Below are 6,000 nucleotides of genomic sequence, written 5' to 3'. Positions count from 1 at the left end.
CGCCCGCCCCTCAGCCCAGCCGCGGCGGCGGGAGGGGCCCCGGCGGCCCGGCCAATCCGCGCTCCCGGGGCGGGGCGGAGCGGGACGGGCAGCGGCACCGCCGGCCGCCCCCGCGCCGTGCCAGGCACCGCCGGGCCGGGGGCCCGACTCGGGCTGGGGTCTCCTCGGAGCTGGGCTCCCCTCCGCGGCCCTTCCCCGGGGTCAGGCCCGTGGGGTCCCGGCCGGCCGGCCGGTTCAAAGCAGAGCCCGGTGCTGGGGACCGGCGGGGTCGAGGCCTCCCCCAGCACTGGGGTCCCCGCAGCCTTGCTCGCCCCGGTATCTGCACGTCCGGACCTTAATGGCCGGGTTGCCGGTTGCTGTGAGGTTTAGCGACCAACGTGGCACTGGAAGCAACCGGGTGGCAACTCCCAGCCCGCTGCATGGCACTGTCAGCCTACGAGTGGAGTTAACGCAGTGGTAACAGGCTAAAAATCCTCCACGGGAGGCCGAAGGAACTCATTTGATAGACCTTCTGGCTTTAAAATCTACTTAACTCCTGACTGCGGGGCCAAAAGAGCTGCTGGGAGGTTCCTGGGAGTGTGAAGGGGTACTGGAACCCCACCAGCATGGTGCCAGCCCTGCCAGCCAGCTTATTTGGTCAACGTCGCCTTCCCGGCACAATCACTTAAGCACCTTTTGTCATCGTTTGTGAGGTTGCTGCCCTCAGCAGAGGAAAACACAAGCTGCTTTTCTTGGTGTAGACGTATCCTAGAAAGCACGGCAGCGCAGACCCCAGGCAGCGGTTGTTACACGAGCATCACCCCAGCCATCGTCTCTGCTGTCCTCACGAAGCCCTCGGCCTGCAGGGAGAAAGAGACAGGCACCAGAGAAATCCTCGAAACCAAAGGTACTGAGAACAGGAGCGAAATGCAGAGGGAAGGCGTTGGGAAAAGGGGAATTAAGCGGTGGCACCAGATGGGAGCTTGAGCCTAAGGGGTTCCTGCAAGAAGGAGCCTCCCCCCTCCTCAAAATAAGACTTCAGGAGTTTGTTTCTGCTTAGGGGGAGGGATGCAGGTCTCCGTGGGGGACCAGTGATGATTCAGGGTGAGCGCAGGGCTAGCAAACCGAAAAGGCCTCGTTTCTGTAACGTGCAGGAGGGCAGCAGTGGAGACACTACTTACTCTGTGTAATGCAATACTGTGAGGAGATCTCACAAAACCACGACAAAACCCTTCTCAAGCTAAAAAGCCATGTAAGCGTGTCAGCACAGCACTGTGCTACAGTAGTTAGCCCTGGTGAGGGGCAGAGCTAATCAGCCAAGGCAGAGGATCACGTTAACATGGCGTCTCAGATGGCCAAGATGAATCTCCCAAAGTCTCTGGAGCCCCTGTTGACTATGTACAAAGCGAGGACGGGAAGGAAGATAGAGGTAAAATGAGTTCCTGAAGGTCAAATATCAGAGCAGTGACAGGACGGATAACAGAACCTACAGTTCCCCATCCCTCCAGTACTTTCTCCTCTGGACCGTAACAAAGCCCCAGAACAACAATGAGATTAAGCTGCTGCTGACACAGTAGCTTCACGTGTTCCAGGGGAAAATTCTCTGTTTTGGTATAGGACCATGGTGACTTGTTTGTGCACGTGGAGGAAAAAAAAAAATATATATATATATTTACAAGCATGGTGCCACAGTTTAGTGACACACAGGGACACACAAGATATCACCAGATGACTTAAAGGGGAGAGAAATATGTGCCTCGTCACATTAGAAGGCGGCCCCACAACGGTACGGACCCAATCTTTTGCTGTAAGTTGATAAAGACAGCTAACTGCCATTTGCTGCTAAGTGACTTCTAATGATGAAGTAACCTTTCTCCCTCCCTCACCCCCAAGGCATTTAGAGATAATATAAGAAAGATCTTGCACACTGTTTAGCTTACACGGCCATCTGGCACTTTCAGTAGCCTTGAACATTAAAAAAAAACATAAAGAAAAGCAGTCCTATCTTATCAGAGACCTGGAGAAGTTTAACTCTGTCAGAGTAGATAGGATTAACCATAGCTCTTTTATTGTTTCCATCTTAATTAATTATCATATTCCTCAAAGCTTTCTGTTGTGGTACCTTCTAAACCAGGCTGTTCCGTATCGCCTTTGTATTTGCTTTAGCCATGGAACACTTGACTCCAATGGTCGCATCCAACTTCCATAGGAGATGTTCTGCTTCTGGGCAATGGAGACACAAAGGAGATGCATGCTGAGAAAAAAAAATACATGCAGGTTTTAACCCACTCACCCCCTCAAAATAAAAGATTACTAGAAGTCTTGTCTAAGGTAGGGAAAAGGATGCTCTTTTCAAACGAAAATGTAATGGTCCTGGCCTAACTCAATTAGAAACCTACTTAACGCTGCTGAAACATCGTTTAATACCACCGCCCTAAGTGGTTTCTTCATCTGCTTTTGCTAAAGAGGATGAAAGTACAATTCGCCCAAAATAACTGACTCCAAAGTCCCTGGAAACAAGAAAAAGTTTGGTCTCAACTCAGCACTGGCTTATGGTCGGATCCAGCATTTGTTCCTGGGGTAATTCTCACTCCCCTCTTCCCCATGGAAGAAAACCAACAAGGTTTGAGTCTGGAAATAAATGAGACTTCCCTAAGAATGTGGCTTTGCACCATGGAGGATGAAACCAGCTGCAGGATGCTTTCACCTGTAGTGCTAGAGCGGGTTTTTAACTGACATCTGTAACAGCAGGGAACATTCAGTGTAAATAACAGAGGATGTAAAGATATGCTGAGATAAAAACAACTCAGGCTTTGTTTCCAACTGTACTTTGCATTATAAGATTGCTAATTTGCATTCTAGACTAGCTCCAGTGAAAGCTGGGAGCTTCTAAATGTGCTACAACATCTAGCTATTCGGTATCAGGCTGCCAGAGTGCCATGTAACACCCAGAGTCAGGTACCTCGTCTTTCTATTTATAGCCCGCAGGGTGTTAGGTGCCTCCCAAGGGCGACTGGAAGCTCCCACCTACGGAGCAGCGACCTGGTTGCAGGAAACATCAAACAAGGGATGTGTTAGACTTGCTCTTCATAGCCAGCACGTAGGTGTTCCCACACATCGGGGGCTGAGAAGTCTCTAAGCACCCTTTGAAGGAACAGAGCAAGGTTACCAATTTCTTTCTAACACCGTGGGCTGTAGGGGTTGCGTTTGATGTCGTTTGTTGTATGTGCTAATCTAGGTGGTAGAGCAAATCCCCAGGAAAGGGAAAGCGCTCTCCAAGCTCATCCTGGTGAGAGTCCAAATGTCTCTCTCTCCTACCTGCTCGGACCATTACCCTCCTCCCAGGCTACAGGTTTGGTGGGTGGCTATCCCACACTCCTGTTAAAAACGTGCTAATGTGCAAAATGAAACCCAAAGACAAGAGCAGCAGAAAATAAATAAAAGCAGAAGGCTCAACCGTGTTTCCTAGTTGTTGTAAGACAGGGATTTAACTTCTATTTTCTGCTCCTAGAATTTGTTCTGGTTTTTAAACTGGCGGTCACTTCAGATGAAAAGCATAAACGCAAGTGGGAACAGCCGCTGTGCCGTAATGGTTTTGCTGCAAAATACTTGATTAAGAGGTTATAAATTAAATTTGGCAGGAGGACTTCTCTGTGCCCTCTGCAGCACCAGGCTCGGCTCCACACACAGCAATTTGCCTACAGAGGCTTTTCGTTGAGTCCATGGAAGTGGCAAGTATGAGGCGCTGTGGGCTACAGCTTTGTAACTCTATCTGCCTGAACTTTCACCATAAAAAATATTCAGAAATTGTAATTATTTCAGGGCTAAATTTGGAGACGCGTTTCCCTACATGCTCCGTATTGCTCTTCAGTCAGGTGCACTTACGCAAGGGTGGGAAGAATTACCCTCATAAAGAGCAATATCCCATGTGAGCCAGTGAAGAATAGAAAGAACGAGTTAGCAGATTTCCACGTAACGATCTCCTTGGTACAAAATGCATCCGATAATGACCGTCGTGTTGTCAAGAAACAGATAAATTCAAATTGGTTCTCAAAGCTTCAGTGGCTAAAATGTAGGCATATTATCATAAAATCGTCAGGACTGGATGAGAATGACACTGTTAATCTTTCAGGCATGTATAATACCTGTACAGGATAATGAGTTTATATATTCATATTTCTCGTTTATCTCTATTAGACGGTATTATGTTTATTCCTCTTAACACAATAAAATCAGCAGCAATAAGGAATTTGGCTGAAAAAAAAAATGATTGCTGTGTTTTATATCTTAAAGTGACATTGCCACACCTTTAAAATCATAGCGTTATTCAAACACATCCAGACCCTTGCGGTGACCTAGATACCGTTAGTGGAAGGCGTCACTGCAGCGTGTTAAGGAAACCCATTCCGGCTTTTAGCTCAGGTAACAACCAGCGAAGCTGCGCGGCAGAGCCTGAGCCTGCCAATGACCCGAGTTAGCTACTCAGCTTACCAGTCCGCCTCGAAGTGCGAACCCCTGCGTTATCGCTGATGGTGTTACTTGAGCTGCGGGATTAAAGCCCTGGCTGTAGTGCAGCCACGCTTCCTAAATTCAGTATCAATGTCCACGAGTGGCAATTAGCAAATGGGCCAGTCTAGATGCTCCGAGAAGCAAACAAATTCAGCATGAAGGAATCCTTCAGATGTAGGTACACGCTAAGAAAAAAAATATCTTTGGTTGGAAGGAAGACACTTCTAAACTAATTGTTTTCCCTAAAACTTGTGGTTCAGCATGACTCACATCACTGGATTATATCTTGGTATCGTAAGATAGAACTGCTGAATGCCCTCAAATTCCACTGATTTGGGAGAAAAAGGGGAGTAACAAAAACCAGCAAACACTGAGGACTGCACTGGATTGGACTCTGGGCAGAGTCTACAAATATGAACTCCTCTAGCTCTGCTGTTTAATTGGATCTTTTTCATACCATTGGGCATCCTGGCAACAGCCAATAACCTCCATACTAATCTTTTATTATCCTACAGTAAATTAATGATTTTAGGATTACTCTGGATGTTTGAAGACTGCAAATCTTTGCTGTAACCCCTGGCAGTCTATACAGGGAAGCGGGGGATGACATTTCTCCAACTGCCACTCTCCAGTGACGCAGGACTGATCGCTACTGTGGGGAACAGCTCTGCGCTCTGACCAGATGGTCTTTAATCCACTTGCTTCCGTCTTCCTTCACTGTAATCGTGTTTATATAAAAATCTATTGATATTTTTTTCTGTCACACCGAATGGAGGTCCTGCATTTTCAGGCTGTTGTCCAGGTATGGTTGTTCTCCGTTGGCACAACACTCTGGTCTCCAATACCGTCTCCATTTTTGCAGTGCCACCAGGCGGCTGCTCTCTTCATTACCATTTTTTTTTGCAGTGTAATTTTGCACATTTTTTATAAACAAACTGCCTTGCAGATGAGAATCGCGTTAAACGCAATCCACGCCAGCACACCGCAGGGTCGGTACGATGCAAACAGAGGAGGGAATAAAGGGGCAGCAAACCTCAGCACAACCCCAGGCCCTTTAAAGCCTCTGGGAACCCAGCTTCGGCTCCGCGGGCGGCGCAGCGCGGTCACTGAGGTACGGATACGCCTGCCCGGGCGGTGGGAGGCCCATAGGCCCATTCGCCCTGCTCCCGGGTCCCGGTGGGACATGGGGACACCGGACCACGGCCTGCGCTCCTCACCCCGCCGCCATCTTAGGGCGGCGGGAGGCGGGCGGCCCCTTCACAGCCCTCCGCGCCCAGCGCGCCTCGCCGCCCACACCGCGCCGGCCAATGAGCGGCAAGTCCGAGAGAGGAACTGCTCAGCGCAGCCAACGAGTATCAAGCGTGGCCATCACGGACCACCAATAAACAGCCCGCTCCGGGATTTCGGCTCTGCCCATCAACGGTCGGCCGTGAGCGGACCAATGAGGGCTTGCGGGCGGGCCGGGACTGGCCAATGAGCGTTGCGAGGTGAGATTTGAAAGCGAGCCGAGGC

This window comes from Chlamydotis macqueenii, chromosome 5 (genome assembly GCF_036417535.1).
Source record: "Chlamydotis macqueenii isolate bChlMac1 chromosome 5, bChlMac1.mat, whole genome shotgun sequence".
Classification (NCBI taxonomy): Eukaryota; Metazoa; Chordata; class Aves; order Otidiformes; family Otididae; genus Chlamydotis; species Chlamydotis macqueenii.
The sequence above is the reverse complement of the archived record's forward strand: the minus strand, read 5'-3'. Positions refer to the sequence as shown.